Source organism: Hyla sarda, chromosome 3 (genome assembly GCF_029499605.1).
Source record: "Hyla sarda isolate aHylSar1 chromosome 3, aHylSar1.hap1, whole genome shotgun sequence".
Taxonomy (NCBI): domain Eukaryota; kingdom Metazoa; phylum Chordata; class Amphibia; order Anura; family Hylidae; genus Hyla; species Hyla sarda.
Genome location: NC_079191.1, coordinates 61,552,403 through 61,574,858, shown reverse-complemented (window position 1 = coordinate 61,574,858; position 22,456 = coordinate 61,552,403).

The window sequence follows — 22,456 nt, the reverse complement described above, 5'->3', positions numbered from 1 at the left end:
AACACAACCATGTCTCAGGTAAAGAGATTAGGAACATTTATGATTTCTAATATCTGTTTTTTATTTGTAGTAATCCCTTTTTCAATAGACAGACCGCAGATTTAAGATATAACTGTACTGTAAAGAAAAATCAATAAATTAATTTAATAAATCACATACTATAACTGATTATTGCCATTTAAAACTATGAAAAATACATTATATTGATTATAAAACAGAAATACAGAATGGAGACAACCGTCTGTGGCTCAAGCTCGACTGCCCCTTTCTTTGAGTGGCCCCTCAATGTTCTGGAAACGGGTGGAGGACATTGTCTCCATTAGAATGGGTCCCCCTACGATGCTTCGGCTGTTGATCTGAAGTGCATTCTGTACTTTGGAACCTCGGGGGCAAACTGTATTTCTGTTATTCATTTTTAGTTTAGCAATTCCCACCGCAACATGGTTAACCTCTAACCTTTATTTCTGCATAAAATTGATAAAGGACATTCCAAGAATTATTTTGCCAAATAAAAATATATAAAATATTAATGATAATTGATGAATAATAATAACAACAATAATAACAGTTTTTATTGAAAAACAATAATAATTTATAAAATATTTAGCTCCTGCCTCCTTCCCCCAAAAATAAAAAAAACATATATTGCCCTTAAAATTTATGAATAAAGAAACAAAAAATAACACCTACCCCAAACATTGCAAAAACAAAACCCCCAAAAAGCTGTCAATAGTCTCTGTCAACATCATCCTGGGAGGCATACTACACTACACTACAATAGAAATAAAAATCCCAATCATCTATATCCCAATGGGTTCCATCTTTTCTTTTGTTCTTTTTTTCTAATGCGGTTTTATAATCCCTGAGACAAGTAGTTCTGGCCCTAGGGTGTTATATATATTAGCGTCTGTAGCATGTATAAGGGACATGTTATCATACCTCTGTCTTTTTATAGGTGACTGATGTCCGGTGAGAAGGTGAAAGTGACCTATACCCTTGTCAGCTGCAGGAAAGGAACCAAGAGACAGGTAATTAATATTTATATTAATTACTGATAACAATCAGGCTAGAGATAACATCTAGACCTGCAGAGATGTCATAGTCTCTACCTTATACATGAAGATATATGTGTTTTCAATAAGTATATCGTCTATAGACAGCTTCTTAGATAACACAACCATGTCTCAGGTAAAGAGATTAGGAACATTTATGATTTCTAATATCTGTTTTTTATTTGTAGTAATCCCTTTTTCAATAGACAGACCGCAGATTTAAGATATAACTGTACTGTAAAGAAAAATCTATAAATTAATAAATCACATACTATAACTGATTATTGCCATTTAAAACTATGAAAAATACATTATATTGATTATAAAACAGAAATACAGAATGGAGACAACCGTCTGTGGCTCAAGCTCGACTGCCCCTTTCTTTGAGTGGCCCCTCAATGTTCTGGAAACGGGTGGAGGACATTGTCTCCATTAGAATGGGTCCCCCTACGATGCTTCGGCTGTTGATCTGAAGTGCATTCTGTACTTTGGAACCTCGGGGGCAAACTGTATTTCTGTTATTCATTTTTAGTTTAGCAATTCCCACCGCAACATGGCTAACCTCTAACCTATATTTCTGCACAAAATTGATAAAGGACATTCCAAGAATAATTTTGCCAAATAAAAATATATAAAATATTGATGATAATTGATGAATAATAATAACAACAATAATAACAGTTTTTATTAAAATACAAAAAACAATAATCATTTATAAAATATTTCGCTCCTGCCCCTTCCCACAAAAATAAAAAAATATATATATTGCCCTTAAAATTTATGAATAAAGAAACAAAAAATAACACATACCACAAACATTGCAAAAACAAAACCCCCAAAAACCTGTCAATAGTCTCTGTCAACATCCTCCTGGGAGGCTTCATACACTGAAATACAATAGAAATAAAAATCCCTATCATCTATTTCCCAATGGGTTCCATCTTTTCTTTTGTTCTTTTATCTAATGCGGTTTTATAATACCTGAGACAAGTAGTTCTGGCCCTAGTGTGTTATATATATTAGCGTCTGTAGCATGTATAAGGGACATGTTATTATACCTGTGTCTTTTTATAGGTGACTGATGCCCGGTGAGAAGGTGAAAGTGACCTATACCCCCGTCAGCTGCAGGAAAGGAACCAAGAGACAGGTAATTAATATTTATATTAATTACTGATAACAATCAGGCTAGATATAACATCTAGACCTGCAGAGATGTCATAGTCTCTACCTTATACATGAAGATATATGTGTTTTTAATAAGTATATCGTCTATAGACAGCTTCTTATATAACACAACCATGTCTCACGTACAGAGATTAGGAACATTTATGATTTCTAATATCTGTTTTTTATTTGTAGTAATCCCTTTTTCAATAGACAGACCGCAGATTTAAGATATAACTGTACTGTAAAGAAAAATCTATAAGTTAATGTAATAAATCACATACTATAACTGATTATTGCCATTTAAAACAATGAAAAATACATTATATTGATTATAAAACAGAAAAACAGAATGGAGACAATCATCTGTGGCTTAAGCTCGACTGCCCCTTTCTTTGAGTGGCCCCTCAATGTTCTGGAAACGGGTGGAGGACATTGTCTCCATTAGAATGTGTCCCCCTACGATGCTTCGGCTGTTGATCTGAAGTGCATTCTGTACTTTGGAACCTCGGGGGCAAACTGTATTTCTGTTATTCATTTTTAGTTTAGCAATTCCCACCGCAACATGGTTAACCTCTAACCTATATTTCTGCACAAAATTGATAAAGGACATTCCAAGAATAATTTTGCCAAATAAAAATATATAAAATATTCATGATAATTGATAAATAATATTAACAACAATAATAACACTTTTTATTGAAAAACAAAAAACAATAATAATTTATAAACTATTTAGCTCCTGCCCCCTTCCCCCCCCAAAAAAAAAACATATATTGCCCTTAAAATTTATGAATAAAGAAAAAAAAAATAACACCTACCCCAAACATTGCAATAACAAAAACCCCAAAAAGCTGTCAATAGTCTCTGTCAACATCATCCTGGGAGGCATACTACACTGCACTACAATAGAAATAAAAATCCCTATCATCTATATCCCAATGGGTTCCATCTTTTCTTTTGTTCTTTTTTTCTAATGCGGTTTTATAATCCCTGAGACAAGTAGTTCTCGGCCTAGGGTGTTATATATATTAGCGTCTGTAGCATGTATAAGGGACATGTTATCATACCTGTGTCTTTTTATAGGTGACTGATGCCCGGTGAGAAGGTGAAAGTGACCTATACCCCCGTCAGCTGCAGTAAAGGAACCAACAGACAGGTAATTAATATTTATATTAATTACTGATAACAATCAGGCTAGATATGACATCTAGACCTGCAGAGATGTCATAGTCTCTACCTTATACATGAAGATATATGTGTTTTTAATAAGTATATCGTCTATAGACAGCTTCTTAGATAACACAACCATGTCTCACGTACAGAGATTAGGAACATTTATGATTTCTAATATCTGTTTTTTATTTGTAGTAATCCCTTTTTTAATAGACAGACCGCAGATTTAAGACATAACTGTACTGTAAAGAAAAATCTATAAGTTAATGTAATAAATCACATACTGTAACTGATTATTGCCATTTAAAACTATGAAAAATACATTATATTGATTATAAAACAGAAATACAGAATGGAGACAACCGTCTGTGGCTTAAGCTCGACTGCCCCTTTCTTTGAGTGGCCCCTCAATGTTCTGGAAACGGGTGGAGGACATTGTCTCCATTAGAATGGGTCCCCCTACGATGCTTCGGCTGTTGATCTGAAGTGCATTCTGTACTTTGGAAACTCGGGGGCAAACTGTATTTCTGTTATTCATTTTTAGTTTAGCAATTCCCACTGCAACATGGTTAACCTCTAACCTAAATTTCTGCACAAATTTGATAAAGGACATTCCAAGAATTATTTTGCCAAAGAAAAATATATAAAATATTCATGATAATTGATAAATAATAATAACAACAATAATAACAGTTTTTATTAAAATACAAAAAACAATAATCATTTATAAAATATTTCGCTCCTGCCCCTTCCCACAAAAAAAAAAACATATATTGCCCTTAAAATTTATGAATAAAGAAACAAAAAATAACACATACCACAAACATTGCAAAAACAAAACCCCCAAAAACCTGTCAATAGTCTCTGTCAACATCATCCCAGTTTTTCCCAAAATGGCCCACTGTTCTCTAAAATAAAAGTTCTCTTCTTCTCCTGTTTCCTTATTTCATTTTTCAGCTGTTTAATCTTTGCTGACAGCTCAGCTTTCTTGCGTTTGGGCGTAGTTTCCATCAAGGCTTTTGCCTCCCGTACCTCCTCCTAAAGCCTATGCAAGCTTCTCCTTGCTTCCTCATACCCACGGATGTATTCTGCCACCTGGGAGCTATGGGGGACTCCAGACTCCCGGGCCCTAGGCATTCCCCAATCCTCCTCCACACATCTGTGGGCATTTAGCTTTGCTCCAGGAGGAGTATCACAGTCCACATTGTCAGGCCTTGTTGTCACAGTACCTGTGCTTCCGGGACTTCTTGTAGTTGTAGTCCCAGAACTTGCAGGGCCAGCCTTGCGGCTGCTCTTCGTCTCTACGGGTTCAGGGGGGCTGGAGATGCATCGCTGCACCTCCTGGCAGGGCGCCTCAACCCGGAGACCTCTGATGTACTTCCTGAAGTTGGTCCCTCCATAACTGGTCACTGGCTCCCCCTGCCCCCCGCAGACCTGATTCGGGGGGCAGGTGTTGGGGTTCTCCTCTCCTCGCTCATGCCCAGACACACGGTCTCCCTCTGGGGAAGGAAGAACGCTGTCTGGCACAGATGTCCAGATGCAGAGCTCAGAGCACACGCACCAAACAATCACCAAACGACCCACACACCACACTCAGCAGACTCACAGGAAGATGCTTCCTCTAGTAGCCAGACTCCAGAGCTGGACTCACTATGCTGCTTGAGGAATCACTGTGTACATACACTACATTATTCATCCCGTACTGATCCTTAACCCCTTAAGGACCTAGCCAATTTTCAGTGTAGGACACGGCCATTTTTTGCACATCTGACCACTTTCACTTTAAGCATTAATAACTCTGGGATGCTTTTACCTTTCATTCTGTTTCAGAGATTGTTTTTTCATGACATATTCTTCTTTATGTTAGTGGTAAAATTTTGTCGATACTTGCATCATTTTTGAAAAATTCCAAAATTTGATGAAAAAATTGAAAATTTTGCATTTTTATTTTTTACTTTGAAGCTCTCTGCTTATAAGGAAAATGAATATTCCAAATAAATTATATATTGATTCACATATACAATATGTCTACTTTATATTTGCATGGATTTGAAGGGTCTTCATATTAGACATACCCCATAAATGACCCCATTATAAAAACTGCACCCCTCAAAGTATTCAAAATGACATTCAAAAGGTTTGTTAACCCTTTAGGTGTTTCACAGGAATAGCAGCAAAGTGAAGGAGAAAATTCAAAATCTTCATTTTTTAAACTGGCATGTTCTTGTAGACCCAGTTTTTGAATTTTTACAAGGGGTAAAAGGAGAGAAATCTTCCTAAAATGTGTAACCCAATTTCTCTTGAGTAAGGAAATACCTCATATGTGTATGTCAAGTGTTCGGCGGGCACAGTAGAGGGCTCAGAAGGGAATGAGCAACAGTGGGATTTTGGAGAGTGAGTTTTTCTGAAATTGTTTTTGGGGGGGCATGTCACATTTAGGAAGCCCCTATGGTGCCAGAACAGCAAAAAAAAAAACACATGGCATACTATTTTGGAAACTAGACCCCTCAAGGCACGTAACAAGGGGTCCAGTGAGTCTTTACACCCCACAGGTGTTTCACAACTTTTTGTTAAAGTTGGAGGTGTAAATTATTATTTTTTTTCACTAAAATGTTAGTTTTCCCCCAAATTTTAAATTTTTACAAGGGTTAATAGGAAAGAATGCCCCCCAAAATGTGTTATCCCATCAAAATTTGTTACAATGCTCAGAAGAGAAGGAGTCACATTTGGCTTTTGCAAAGTAAATTTTGCTGAATTGGTTTTTTGGGGGCATGTCCCATTTGGGAAGCCCCTATGGTGCCAGGACAGCAGAAAAACACAAAAAAAAACACATGGCATACTATTTTGGAAACTACACCCAAGGAACGTAACAAGGGGTACAGTGAGCCTTAACACCCCACAGGTGTTTGACGACTTTTCGTTAAAGTTGGACGTGTAAATTATTATTATTTTTTTTCACTAAACTGCTGGTTTTCCCCCAAATTTTACATTTTTATAAGGGGTATTAGGAGAAAATGACCCCCAAAATTGGTAACCCCATCTCTTCTGTGTATGCAAATACCTCATATGTGCACGTCAAGTGCTCTGTTGGCGTATTACAATGCTCAGAAGAGAAGGAGTCACATTTAGCTTTTGCAAAGTAAATTTTGCTGAAATGGTTTTTTGGGGGCATGTCCCATTTAGGAAGTCCCCATGGTGCCAGGACAGCAAAAAAAAAAAACACATGGCATACTATTTTGGAAACTACACCCCTCGAGGAACGTAACAAGGGGTACATTGAGCCTTAACACTCCACAGGTGTTTGATGACTTTTCGTTAAAATTGGATGTGTAAATTATTTTTTTTTTCACTAAAATGCTGGTTTTCCCCCAAATTTTACATTTGTACAAGGGGTAATAGGAGAAAATGACCCCAAAAATTTGTAACCCCATCTCTTCTGAGTAGGGAAATACCTCATATGTGCACGTCAAGTGCTCTGTTGGCGTACTACAATGCTCAGAAGAGAAGGAGTCACATTTGGCTTTTGCAAAGTAAATTTTGCTGAAATGGTTTTTTGGGGGCAGGTCCCATTTAGGAAGCCCCTATGGTGCAGGACAGAAAAAAAACCCACATGGCATACTATTTTGGAAACTACACCCCTCAAGAAACGTAACTAGGGGTACAGTGAGCCTTAACACCCCCCAGGTGTTTGACGAATTTGGATGTGTAAATTATTTTTTATTCTTATTTTCCACTAAAATGCAGGTTTTTCCCAAAATTTTACATTTTTACAAGGGGTAATATGAGAAATGCCCCCCAAAATGTGTAACCCCATCTTTTCTGAGTATGGAAATACCCCATGTGTGGACGTCAAGTGTACTGCGGGCGCATTACAATGCTCAGAAGAGAAGGAGTCACATTTGCAAATTTTGCTGAAATGGGGGGGGGGGGCGTATCACATTTAGGAAGCCCCTATGGTGCCAGGACAGCAAAAAAATAACCACATGGCATACTATTTTAGAAACTACACCCCTCAAGGAACGTAACAAGGGGTACAGTGAGCCTTAACACCCCACAGAACTTGAAAAAAAGAGAAGGGAAAAAGGGAACAAAAGACCAGCGCACCCTGTGCCGTTACCTCGTGGGGACAAGAGTCAGGTGGAATGGGGATGGAAAACTGCTCACCTTATTGTGTCGCGCTGCGAGCGTGACACCGTTGTGGGCTTGGTATGGAGATGATATGATCCGCGGCAGCCTGTGTCCTTCCGTTTCTTGAGATAGTCGAGGCGGTTCAGTCAAGATGCGAGTTCTGTGCCCATGGCAGAGGTCACAGATTGGAAAAATTTGATGTGTTTATATGTGACGGTTTTTTGTTCCAGCATCTATAGATGCCACCCTTTCTATCCTCTCTGTCCCGGTTTAATTTCCCAGCTTTTTTGATGATGGTGTCTTTTTGGACTTTGGCTACCCTGGCTGAGATGTTTTGATTGAGATTATGGTATTGTTTGGATGCATTGTATTGTTCAAGTTCGGACATTGTGCATTGTATTTTTTCTAGTAGTTGTGCATGCATTCGGGAGCGTTTGTCCCTGATGTGCTCCATCATAAGGCTGGAGCACTTGTTAAGCAGGACGTCCCATTCCTGCACATATACCTCATCATTCTTGAAGGTGGGATCTATAGTGAGTCTCAGGCCTCTCGGTGCGAGGTCCTCATCAAGGTATATGCTCAGGAAATCGACATCTAGGCTATATCTGATCTCATCCTGGAGCAGGTCCTCTAGGTTATTGAACAGTTTGATCATAGTGGTGGTGTCGGTTTCTGTCAGAGTCATCTGGTCTATCATTTCATACAGGGGTGCATGCTGATTGGTAAATTCTGCAATCAGTTTGTCCCGATCGGGGATCCTTGTTGCAAAGACATCCATGATGGAGCTGGCTCCGTGCGGCTGGTGGTCCCTGGTCTACAGACCGTCCGGAGATCCCACTTGGGGTTCCGGTGTTGTGAACTTGAAAAAAAGAGAAGGGAAAAAGGGAACAAATGACCAGCGCACCCTGTGCCGTTACCTCGTGGGGACAAGAGTCAGGTGGAATGGGGATGGCAAACTGCTCACCTTATTGTGTCGCGCTGCGAGCGTGACACCGTTGTGGGCTTGGTATGGAGATGATATGATCCGCGGCAGCCTGTGTCCTTCCGTTTCTCGAGATAGTCGAGGCGGTTCAGTCAAGATGCGAGTTCTGTGCCCATGGCAGAGGTCACAGATTGGAAAAATCGGATTCTTCTCTGGCGCTCGCAGGATCCGTGTTGGTGGTCAATTAGGTAAGAGACTTTAGGTGTGATAAAGAATTCAGTCTTTATTGCTTCATAAAGGACAGACAACGCGTTTCGAGGGATCACCCCTCTTCCTCAGGTCATGGGTACAGTGACAAGTAACATAATGCTTTTTATATACAAAAAAAACCCGCAAAAAAGCCCAGAATGGGGGCTGGTCTGGTGACGTCACTGACAGGCGTGCGTGTCAGGGAGGAGCAATGAAAAAGGTAAATAAAGAAACAATGTGCTTTGCAGTGTGATAAACACTATTTAAAAATGCTCATAATGTCATTGTTCTGTGAGTCTGTAGAAGGGGGGAACAGGTGATTACGGGTTTTTCCGTGGTGGAGAGTACACTGGGTCCGGTACTAGCGCTCCGTGCCGTCCGGACGTGGGTGCGTGCTGGTACTGTGTTCCGAATATCGTTGAGGTCCCTGCCGTCTTCCGCTGCAGTTGTCAGGTCATCGGGTCGGCGTGGGAAGGGCTGTGGAGGTGCCTGGAAGGCGCTGCAGTCCCCCTGTCTGCGGACCACCGCTGCCCCGCGCATGCGCAGATGGCCGTGTATCAGCGGAGCTGTAGGTGAGTGGTTCGCAGTTGAGGGAGGACTCTGGCTGGCAGTAATTTTGATGTTGGCCACATTACAACTGCTGCTTTGTCCTCGGGATGTGAAGCAAGACACATATACAATAATAGAAGAAAGAGGAGTCATGGTGTATGACTAAGACTTTGTTGTAAAGCCGAAATGCGTCACTGTACCCTGTGTTCCTGTTATGACCATCTGGTGAATAAATATTATCCTCCGAGTTTCTGTACGCTGGACTCCTCTTTCTTCTGTTGTTCATTTGGGCGAGGTCCGCGCCCTGTCCGTGCGCACCTGGGGTGAGCTGAAGCACTGTTGTTTCTCTATCTTACATATACAATAATGTATCAGATTGCCCTTTTAGGTGCTGGAGGCGCAGTCCCATATATCATTATTAATGACGTCATGCTTAACAAGTGCTCCAGCCTAATGATGGAGCACATCAGGGACAAACGCTCCCGAATGCATGCACAACTACTAGAAAAAATACAATGCACAATGTCCGAACTTGAACAATACAATGCATCCAAACAATACCATAATCTCAATCAAAACATCTCAGCCAGGGTAGACAAAGTCCAAAAAGACACCATCATCAAAAAAGCTGGGAAATTAAACTGGGACAGAGAGGATAGAAAGGGCGGCATCTATAGATGCTGGAACAAAAAACCCTCACATATAAACACATCAAATTACATACAAAATCCCGCCCCCATGTCCCCCAAACCCAAATATACCAGAACTCCATCTTATCACATTCCTCCCAGAAATCTCAATCGACCCCGCATACCGTCACACAATAGTTCAGGAACAAGAACATGGAGAAACTCCAGGAACCACGCATCCAAAACCCACGAACAGAAACATTCAGACACCACGAGGGAGACCACCAAGACCCCCCGAAAAAAGCCAACCACACCGAAACAAACAAAAAGAGATGTGAACAAAACTCGGGATGCCATGCCTATGACACCCAGGACAAATAAAAACAAAAATGGATCCAGTATGGAAGAAGAAGTATACCAAACTCCAAAACCCAATATGGGAGGAGAAGAAGGGGACATCAGCTCCAGACTGAAGGATATACGGAACACAATAGACCGCATCAAGAACAATTACCGTTTTAAAGAGAACACTCTTTCGGACATCGGAACCATGTCACCCGCCAACCTACGACTCACTCCATCGTCACACAAAAAAGAAGGGATGGAAAACGCCAACCACCTGCCACACAGTGCCATAAACGAATCGATCCTTACAGTACATAGCGCAATAGATGAGACGCAAGACCACCGCAATAACGACGAAATAGAAGAAGCAAATCTAATTGTCTTCGACAATTCTGCATCCAGCATTGCGGCATCCGTGCCCTTTTTGAAGCCTCTACACTTAGGGGACAACAACAAAACTATGCCAGAAGAGGTCCCCGAGAGCAATCACCCAAACACCAGGGGTCCTTTTTTAGACAAAGGAATCCACCAGAAGAAGAAAATGATCACGGACTATTTCATACCGAAACGCCAACAATTAAAAAGAAAACTAGAAGAGGAAAAAGAGGGGGAAACCCCCAAAAAAGAAAAAAGAAATTAGCACAATACAACATGCAAAGAAACAAGAAAAAGGGCAACACCAGTGACAACATGAATGAAAACAGAAATAAAAACGAAGACTTGGACTCTACCATTAAAATATTTAATCTATCTACCCATATTCTGGTGAAACATCACTTCTGCAGAAAGGCTTATCGTTTTGCCCTCATAACAATCCGGTTAAATTCGATGTGTTTTTAGATCTTCACAATTTCACCCGCCGTCTGACATTACAGCGTCATTTCACACTCCCAAATACCCAAAAAAGCTATAAGAAGGACGAGGATCAAGGAACCACCGGAAAACACCCTGATATGCATATCAAATCCAAATTCTATCCAGTAGAAAGTCAGGGTTTCAGACTGAAAACCTTCCATGAACTGGTAGCAGAGGACCTAAGGAAACTGCCAGATCGATTCCCGCAGAAATCCAAAGAGGGCTACCTCACATGGGGAGAAAAACAAGCCCTAAAAACTCTGAAAGAGAACAAGGATATCGTGATCAGACCAGCTGATAAGGGTGAGAGCCTGGTTATCCAGGATTACAAAGACTACCACCAGGAAGCCTGCCACATTCTGGAGGACACCAACTATTACAGAAGAGTCAAAGGGGATCCTTCCCCCCCCCCTAAAAAAAGAGATCTTGTCCCTACTCAACAACGGTCTCAGTAAAAAAGTCACTTCCAACAACAGAAAAAGTTCATGTTCATACAAAATCCCTCTGTCCCCTACTATTACCACCTTCCTAAAATTCACAAGAGCTCCACATGCCCCCCCAGGAGACCCATTATCACAGGGACAGACAGCAGTACCTGCAATATGTCACATTACCTGGACCTTATATTGCAGGCATACGTCCAAAATATCTAAAAAACTCCGACCAACTCATTTCACTACTCAAACCCATAGCATGGGTGGACGACATGATCTTGGTAACAATGGACGTAACGGCACTATATACCAATATACGCCATGACATTGGTGTACAGTGTACTAGGTATTTCCTAGAAAGAGACCCTGATGTCCCTACAGAACAGGTCACATTCCTAACAACCTGTCTGGAAACAGTCCTCAAAAACAACTTCTTCCAATACGATGGACAAACATTCCACCAAATACGTGGCACCGCAATGGGCACGAGAGTAGCCCATGCTTTCGCCAATCTATTCATGGGGCGTTTCGAGGATACTTTCATCACCAGCAACCCCCTGTTCACCAAACACGCCAGACTATATAAAAGGTACATAGATGACCTTTTTATCCTATGCCAAGGTCCGATGGACGAAATAAACCAATTGGTGGCTGAGATCAATAACAACGACTGGGGGATCACCCTCACCCCAAATTTCTCCGCGAAAAAAGTGGAATTTTTGGACCTGGAAATTACCCACAAAGAGGGAGCCATCATAACATCCACGTTTTTCAAAACAGTGGACTCAAATAGTTACATTTCCTTCCACAGTGGCCATTTCAAAAAATGGAGGGAGAATACACCCTTCGGACAATACAAAAGGGTCAGAAAAAATTGCACCGAGGATACGACCTTTGCGACCCAGGCCAAGACCCTGGAAAAACGCTTTCTAGCTAAAGGGTACCCAAAAACACTGATTCAAAATGCCTATTCCAGGACCAAGGCACTAAGCCAAGAGGAGTGCATGGACAAAAAAACAAACTCACCAAAACAACAAAAACAAAGGAGCGACACAGAAAAGATCCTCTACAGTTGTAATTGGTGCAACAAACCAAGGTGCCTATGCTGTCAAACCATTTGCCATGACAAATCACACTTCTCCAGTACCAACACTGGACAATCTTTTCCCATAAAGAAACATCTCACATGCCAATCCAACTACATTGTGTACCTAATCCAATGTGAATGTAGGAAGCAATATGTGGGCAGGACCACACAACCCCTACATATTAGATTGAACCAACATCGGGCCAACATAAGGAAAGGCTACCAACTACACGGATTGTCGCACCACTGTAGCCGACATCACCCTGGAAGCACCAACCCAATTACAATTATACCTATTGACCAAGTGCCGGGACATCTTACCAATAGATTTGAAGCACTAGTCAGAAAAGAGATGTTTTGGATCTACAGCCTGAACTCCTTACAGCCTCAGGGCCTGAATGAAATAATAGAACTAATACATTAATCTTCCTATCATATTTTTCCTCCCCGTCCCAGACACCATAGACGGGTTCGCACCACACTCAACTTTACAAGGTCCACGTCCACCCTACCACCACACCTCGGTATTCACCCCCTCCTTGAATGCGCCGAACCATACCACCGACTTAGACACACAAACCTTCCCACCGATGGCACACGTCCAAACCTTGGACGTCTGCACCACAAACGCCTACTGTGTACTCCCTATGTGCACCCACTTTCCTACCATCCCATTGATATATGACACCTGTATGTCCCTTCTACTATTCTCTAAAAATACACTATAACCCCTTCACCGCCATGCTCATATGCCACTGTAAGTATGTGGAACCCTGACACCGGCGCTATCATTAATAATGATATATGGGACTGCGCCTCCAGCACCTAAAACGGCAATCTGATACATTATTGTATATGTGTCTTGCTTCACATCCCGAGGACAAAGCAGCAATTGTAATGTGGCCAACATCAAAATTACTGCCAGCCAGAGTCCTCCCTCATCTGCTAACCACTCACCTACAGCTCCGCTGATACACAGCCGTCTGCGCATGCGCGGGGCAACGGTGGTCCGCAGACAGGGGGACTGCAGCGCCTTCCAGGCACCTCCACAGCCCTTCCCACGCCGACTCGATGACCTGACAACTGCAGCGGAAGACGGCGACAGCCACCAGGGACCTCAACGATATTCGGAACACAGTACCAGCACGCACCCACGTCCGGATGGCACGGAGCGCTAGTACCGGACCCAGTGAACTCTCCACCACAGAAAAACCCGTAATCACCTGTTCCCCCCTTCTACAGACTCACAGAACAATGACATTATGAGCATTTTTAAATAGTGTTTATAACACTGCAAAGCACATTGTTTCTTTATTTACCTTTTTCATTGCTCCTCCCTGACACGCACGCCTGTCAGTGAGGTCACCCGACCAGCCCACATTCTGGGCTTTTTCGCGTTTTTTTTGTGTATATAAAAAGCATTATGTTACTTGTCACTGTACCCATGACCTGAGGAAGAGGGGTGATCCCTCGAAACGCGTTGTCTGTCCTTTATGAAGCAATAAAGACTGAATTCTTTATCACACCTAAAGTCTCTTACCTAATTGACCACCAACACGGATCCTGCGAGCGCCAGAGAAGTATCCGATTTTTCCAATCTGTGACCTCTGCCATGGGCACAGAACTCGCATCTTAACACCCCAAAGGTGTTTGATAAATATTCATGAAGTGGGATGTGAAAATGAAAAATTAGATTTTTTTACACTAAAATGCTTGGGTTACCCCAAATTTTTCATTTTCACAAGTGTTAAAAGGAGAAAATGCCATTGTAAATGTGTAAATACATTTCTTTGGAGTAAGGACATACCTCATATCTTGGCGTAAACAGCATGCACACCGGTCTCAGAGGTGCCGGAGATCAGTCAGGGTCCTTGAGCTTTGGCTTTCTCCTATGGAGCCAGAACAGTGCAACCCCCCCCCCCCTCAAGGGGCATTACATGGGGTAAATAACTGGGGTACACTAAATAACTAAAATGGGGTACAGTGGGACATAAAATTATAAATTATGTTCCCAGAATGATGACCCAGAGCATAGCCAAAACTAAAAAATATGCCCACCCCAAACACTGTGCTCTGAATCATCATTCTTGGGAATGTGATGTGTGTGGCCGTCCCTAATTTGTTGCCTCAAATGCGCACCCCGCTCAGATGGAGAGAGAGCGCTGCGCATGTGAGGCAAAATAAAAAGTCCCCGATGATAGTGACTCAGTGACCCATGACCCATTTTGTGTAAAAAATACCCCCAGAGGTCTTATCAGTTTTTTTGTTTTTTTCAGATGAAACATTATTTTGGGCAATTTAGTGGTTTATGGGGTTAAAACTTGGAATGTACTCTGGACTTGGTACATTGGGGTCAAATTATGGAAAATTAAAATGAGAAGGGAAAATTTAGTACTCCATGGAAGTGTGATACTCCCTGAAGCAATCCTTAATGCAGAGGCCCGGATGATCGGGGCAAGTGTCACATTGAGTGGTGGTGTCCTTCCGAATCCCCCTCTTGTAACATACTCTTCATCTTTTCTGGGTTCGTCCCTTCTTTCCAGTGTGCTGGACTTCACCTGGAAAGTGTTGGCCTGGGACGATCCTGGCACCTATAACTCCAGCTCCTTTGGAAGTCCGGCCTGCTCTTTCCAGGTCGCCAAAGATCAGGACCTTTAGGATTTCTTCTTGGAACTGGAGGAATGTCCCTGTGTTGCCAGCGTGCTGGGACAGTGCAAGAGTTGTACATGGCAACCTGTCCCATATAGACCGCAACTTTTTTGTACCATACCCGTGTTTTGCGCATGGCCATGTATGGTTTGAGGACTTGATCAGAAAGATCAACTCCCACCATATACCGATTGTAGTCCAGAATACAATCGGGCTTGAGGACCGGTGTTGTGGTACCTCGAACAGGGACACGTGAGCTGCCGTTGCCATGTATAGTGGTCAGCATAAGGACATCCCTCTTATCCTTATACTTGACCAACAACAGGTTTTCATGGGCAAGGGCACGGGACTCACCCTTGGGAATAGGTGTCTGGATCGAATTTAGAGGGAGGCCTCTCTGGTTTTTCCGCACGGTCCCACAAGCGGATGTCGATCTTGCGGCAAGGGATGTGAAGAGAGGGATGCTGGTATAAAAGTTGTCCACGTACACGTGGTAACCCTTATCCAGCAATGGGTGCACAAGCTCCCAAACGAGTTTCCCGCTAACACCCAGAGTGGGGGAACAATCTGGGGGTTCAATACGGGAATCTCGTCCCTCATACACTCTAAACTTGTAAGTGTACCCGGAGGTACTCTCACAAAGTTTATAGAGCTTCACGCCATATCGCGCCCGCTTCGAGGGAATATATTGGCGGAAAATGAGTCTCCTCTTAAAACTGATAAGAGACTCATCAACCGAGAGCTCCTTAAGCGGTATGTAGGCCTCCAAAAATTTGGCCCCAAAGTGATCGATGACCGGCCTCACTTTGTAAAGCCGGTCATAGGTGGGATCACTTCGGGGTGGACATGCCTCATTATCTGCATAATGAAGGCATTTCCGAATGGCCTCGAACCGCTTCCGTGTCATGGCTATACTGTAAAGCGGGGTCGTGTCATGGCTATAATGTAAAGCGGGGTCTCCAGTAGTGCCTGACACTAGGCTTTTTGTCCAGGCCCATATGCAGCAAGAGGCCCCAAAATGTCCTCATCTCTGCTGCACCAATGGCGCGCCATTCATTGGGCCTGGCCAAAAAAGAATCAGGGTGGTGGGCGATGAACTGCCTGGCGTACAGATTTGTCTGCTCCACCATTAGATTGACCAAGCCGACACTGAAAAAATAACTGAAATAGTCAATTTCAGTGAACCCGGCCGTGTCAATCCGGATTCCGGAGTCGCCAACAAACTCCGGAACCCGTGGCTGATAACCCTCTGGGGGTCTCCAGACAGGTTCACCAGAAGGGGGCTCCAGTAAACTTGTCTGGGGCTCGGACTCCTAGTACCAGCGGCATTGTCGCTTGTACTAGTGCCGACCACTGGGCCACTATCATGAGGGGTGCGTGGCCTCGCCTGGCGGCGTCTCCGCCTCTGTACAGGGGACTCATCATCACTGCTAGATGATGAGGAGGATGATGAAGAACACAGGAATGTTGGATCTTCATCGTCCTCACTGGCAGATTCGGAATCGGAGGCAAGAAAAGTGTGTGCCTCCGCTGCCGAAAATGCCTAGCGAGCCATCGCCTTTTTCTACGGTAATAGGTCCTTGGGGACCTATTAGGGGGTCAGGGGGGGGGGGGGAATTTTTTACTTTTTTTTACTTTTATTTTACTTTTTACCCTACCTTTCCCTGGATTGTATTCTTTCCCTGATCTATGGGGGGCTTCTTTACTTCTGTGGGGACTCCGATCTCAGCAGAGGGGGGGTCCCGGTCTTCCTCCAGCAGCTCTGACTGCTGACTGAACCAAGCCAGCCGCAGGAGCTGCAGGAGGATGCGGTTAACCCCTCCCCTGCTGGCTGCTATTGGCTGGACGATCGTCCAGCCAATAGCAGCGATCCTGGGGGGGAGGTGACGAAATCGCCACCTCCCCATAGATACAGGAGGTGATCGGGGGTGTATCCTACACCCCCGATCACCTTGTATCTCCGGGTCAGCGGGTCACCAGTGACCCGCATCACCGGAATCGCAGCGATTCACAAGTGTGATTTCGCTTGCGGTTTTTTGCAATCGCCGACATGGGGGGGTTTGCACTGGATGCCTGCTGAATGATTTAAGCAGGCATCCCGGTCCGATCCCCACCCGGCGGGGACCGGAATTGTCCATGACGTACGCGTACGTCATGGGTCCATGGGTCCTTAAGTACCAGGGTGTCATGACGTACGCGTAAAGGGGTTAAAGGGGTATTCCAGGAGAAAACTTTTTATATATATCAACTGGCTCCAGAAAGTTAGACAGATTTGTAAATTACTTCTATTAAAAAAAATCTTAATCCTTTCATTACTTATGAGCTTCTGAAGTTAAGGTTGTTCTTTTCTGTCTAAGTCCTCTCTGATGACACGTGTCTTGGGAAACGTCCAGTTTAGAAGAGGTTTGCTATGGGGATTTGCTTCTAAACTGGGCGTTTCCTGAGACACGTGTCATCAGAGAGCACTTAGACAGAAAAGAACAACCTTAACTTCAGAAGCTCATAAGTAATGAAAGGATTAATAATTTTTAATAGAAGTAATTTACAAATCTGTTTATTTTTCTGGAGCCAGTTGATATATAAAAAAAAGTTTTTTCCTGGATAACCCCTTTAATTACATTCTGTATTGCCAGAGCTCTACTCACTATTCTGCTGGTGAGGTCACTGTGTAGATCAGTGATTCCCAACCGCGGTGTCGCGGGATTTTGCCGTGATTTTTTTTTTTAATGTCCCGCCCCAGCCTGCGCACACAGCGTCCCCCTGCATCTCCTGTGTTCCCCTCCGTACCCTGCATCTCCCGAGTCCCCCGTGTTCCCCTCCTTCCCCCTCTGTTCCCTGTGTCCCCCACATCCCCCTCCTTCACCCTCCGTCCCCCTCTCCCTTGCGGCGCAGTGAGACGAAAATGGTGCCCTGGGGCGGAACGAGCTGCACCTGCGCCGGACTCCCGTGCCTGCTGTGGAACTGCAAGCTGCGTGGGCCGGCTTGCTTAAGGTACCGTACCCTTTCCACCCCTCTTTTCACCTTCTCAACCCTGTCTAAACCCCCCCACCGTCACCCAGGTCCACCCTCTACCCCCCCGTCACTCATGTCCACCCCTCCTGTCAGCCATGTCCGCCTTGTCCACCTCCCTGTCCATCTCTATCACCCATGTCCACCCCCCCTGTCACCCATGTAATCCCTCCCTGTCACCCATGTCCACCTACCCTGTCACCCATGTCTACCCCCCCTGTCACCCATGTCCACCCTCCCTGTCACCCATGTCTACCCTCCCTGTCAACCATGTCCATCCTCCCTGTCACCCATGTCCACACCCCCTGTCACCCATGTCCACACCCCCTGTCACCCATGTTCCCCTTCCTGTCACCCATGTCCACCCCCCGTCACTCATGTCCACCCCCTCTCACACATGTCCCCCCACCTATCATCCCCGTCACCCATGTCCACCTCCCCTCTCACCCATGTCCACCCTCCTGTCATCCATGTCTGCCTTGTACACTCCCCTGTCCATCTCTGTCACTCATGTTTACCCCCCTGTCTACCCCCGTAGTCTACCCTGTCACCCATGTCCACCATGTTCACCCATCTGACCCTTTGTCACCCCAGTTCACCCCTCTCTGTCACTCCTGTCCCTCTTTTACCCCCTTGTCCACCCCTCTGACCCCCTGTCACCCATGTCCACCCCCCCCTGTCACCCATGTCCACCCCCCCATGTCACCCATGTCCACCCCCCGTCACCCATGTCCACCCTCCGTCACCCATATCCACCACCCCCTGTCACCCATGTCCACCCTCCCTGTCACTCATATCCACCCCCCCCCTGTCACCCATGTTCACCTTCCTGTCACCCATGTCCACCCCCCCGTCACTCATGTCCAACCCCTCTCACACATGTCCCCCCATCTATCATCCCTGTCACCCATGTCCACCCCCCCTCTCACCCATGTCCACCCTCCTGTCATCCATGTCTGTCTTGTCCACTCCCCTGTCCATCCCTGTCACTCATGTTTACCCCCCGTCTACCCCCGTAGTCTACCCTGTCACCCATGTCCACCCTCCTGTTCGCCCATCTGTCCCTTTGTCACCCTTGTCCACCCCTCTGACCCCCTGTCTCCCATGACCACTCTCCTGTCATCCATGTCCACCCCCCATCCAACCCTCTGTCACCCCTGCCCATCCCTGTCACCCATTTTCACCCTCCATTGTCCACCCCTCTGACCTTATCCTTGTCACCCATGTCCAACCCCTATTCACCCCCTGTCACCCATGTCCACCCCCCCTGTCACCCATGTCCACCCCCGCCTGTCACCCATGTCCACCCCCCCTCTCACCCATGTCCACCCCCCTGTCACCCATGTCCACCCCCCCGTCACCCATGTCCAGCCCCCTGTCACCCATGTCCAGCCCCCTGTCACCCATGTCCACCCCCCCGTCACCCATGTCCACCCCCCGTCACCTATGTGCACCCTCACTGTCACTCATGTCCACCCTTCCCTGTCACCCATGTCCACCCTCCCTGTCACCAATGTCCACCCTCCCTGTCACCCATGTCCACCCTCCCTGTCACTCATGTCCACCCTTCCCTGTCACTCATGTCCACCCTTCCCTGTCACCCATGTCCACCCTTCCCTGTAACCCATGTCCACCCTTCCCTGTCACCCATGTCCACCCTTCCCTGTCACCCATGTCCACCCTTCCCTGTCACCCATGTCACCCATGTTCACCTTCCTGTCACTCATGTCCACCCCCCATCACTCATGTCCACCCGCACTCACACATGTCCCCCCACCTATCATCCCCGTCACCCATGTCCACGCTCCTGTCATCCATGTCTGCCTTGTCCACTCCCCTGTCCATCCCTGTCACTCATGTTTACCCCCCTGTCTACCCCCGTAGTCTACCCTGTCACCCATGTCCACCCTCCTGTTCACCAATCTGTCCCTTTGTTACCCCAGTCCACCCCTCTCTGTCACTCCTGTCCCTCTTTTACCCCCTTGTCCACCCCTCTGACCCCCTGTCTCCAATGTCCACCCTCCTGTCACCCATGTCCACCCCCTGTCCACCCCTCTGTCACCCCTATGCCCCCGTCACCCATGTTCACTCTTCTACACCCATCTATCACCCTTGTACACCTCCCTACACCCCTCTGTCACCAATGTACACTTCTCTACAACCCTGTCATTCATGTACACTTCTCTACAACCCTCTGTCACCCATGTACACTTCTCTACACCCCTCTGTCACCCATGTACACTTCTCTACACCCCTCTGTCACCCATGTACACTTCTCTACACCCCTCTGTCACCCATGTACACTTCTCTACACCCCTCTGTCACCCATGTACACTTCTCTAAACCCCTTTGTCACCCATGTACACCCATCTGTCACACATGTACACTCCTCTTTACCCCTCTGTCACCCATGTGCACTCCTCTGTACCCCTCTGCCACCCATGTACACTCCTCTACACCCCTCTGCCACCCATATACACTCCTCTACAACCCTCTGTCACCCATGTACACTCCTCTACACCCCTCTTTCCCCCATGTACACTCCTCGGTACCCCTCTGTCACCCATGTACACTTCTCTACACCCCTCTGTCACCCATGTACACCCATCTGTCACCCATGTACACTCCTCTACACCCCTCTGTCACCCATGTACACCCATCTGTCACCCATGTACACTCCTCTACACCCCTCTGTCACCCATGTACACCCCTCTGTCACCCATGTACACTCCTCAATACCCCTCTGTCACCCATGTACACTCCTCTCTACCCCTCTGTCACCCATGTACACTCCGCTACACCCCTCTGTCACCCATGTACACCCATCTGTCCCCCATATACACTCCTCTATACCCCTCTGTCACCCATGTACACTTCTCAACACCCCTCTGTCACCCATGTACACTCCTCTATACCCCTCTGTCATCCATGTACACTCAACTACACCCATCTGTCACCCATGTACACCCATCTGTCACCCATGTACACTCCTCTACACCCCTCTGTCCACTCCTCTACACCTCTCTGTCCACTCCTCTACACCCATCTGTCCACTCCTCTACACCCCTCTGTCCACTCCTCTACACCCCTGTCACCCATGTACGCTCCTCTACACCCCTTTGTACACTCCTCAGCACCACTCTGTACCCTCCTCTACACCCCTTTCACCTATGTACGCTCCTCTATACCCCTTTCACCCATGTATGCTCCTCTACACCCATCTGTCACACATGTACACTCCTCTACACCCGTCACCCATGTACACTCTTCTGCACCCCTCTGTCACCCATGTACACTCCTCTACACCCCTCTGTCACCAAATGTACACTCCTCTATAACCCTCTGTCACCCATGTACACTCCTCTATACCCCTCTGTCACCCATGTACACTTCTCAACACCCCTCTGTCACCCATGTACACTCCTCTATACCCCTCTGTCATCCATGTACACTCAACTACACCCATCTGTCACCCATGTACACCCATCTGTCACCCATGTACACTCCTCAATACCCCTCTGTCCACTCCTCTACACCTCCCTGTCCACTCCTCTACACCCCTCTGTCCACTCCTCTACACCCATCTGTCACGCATGTACACTCCTCTACACCCCTGTCACCCATGTACACTCTTCTGCACCCCTCTGTCACCCATGTACACTCCTCTACACCCCTCTGTCACCCATGTACACTCCTCTATACCCCTCTGTCACCCATGTACACTCCTCTATACCCCTCTGTCACCCATGTACACTCCTCTACACCCCTCTGTCACCCATGTACACCCATCTGTCACCCATGTGCAGTCCTCTATACCCCTCTGTCACCCATGTACACTCCTCTACACCCCTCTGTCACCCATGTACACCCATCTGTCACCAATGTACACTCCTCTATACCCCTCTGTCACACATGTACACTCCTCTACACCCCTCTGTCACCCATGTACACTCCTCTGTACCCCTCTGCCACCCATGTACACTCCTCTACACCCCTCTGCCACCCATGTACACTCCTCTACAACCCTCTGTCACCCATGTACACTCCTCTACTCCCCTTTGTCACCCATGTACACCCATCTGTCACCCATGTACACTCCTCTACACCCCTCTGTCACCCATGTACACCCATCTGTCACCCATGTACACTCCCCTACACCCCTCTGTCACCCATGTACACCCATCTGTCACCCATGTACACTCCTCTAC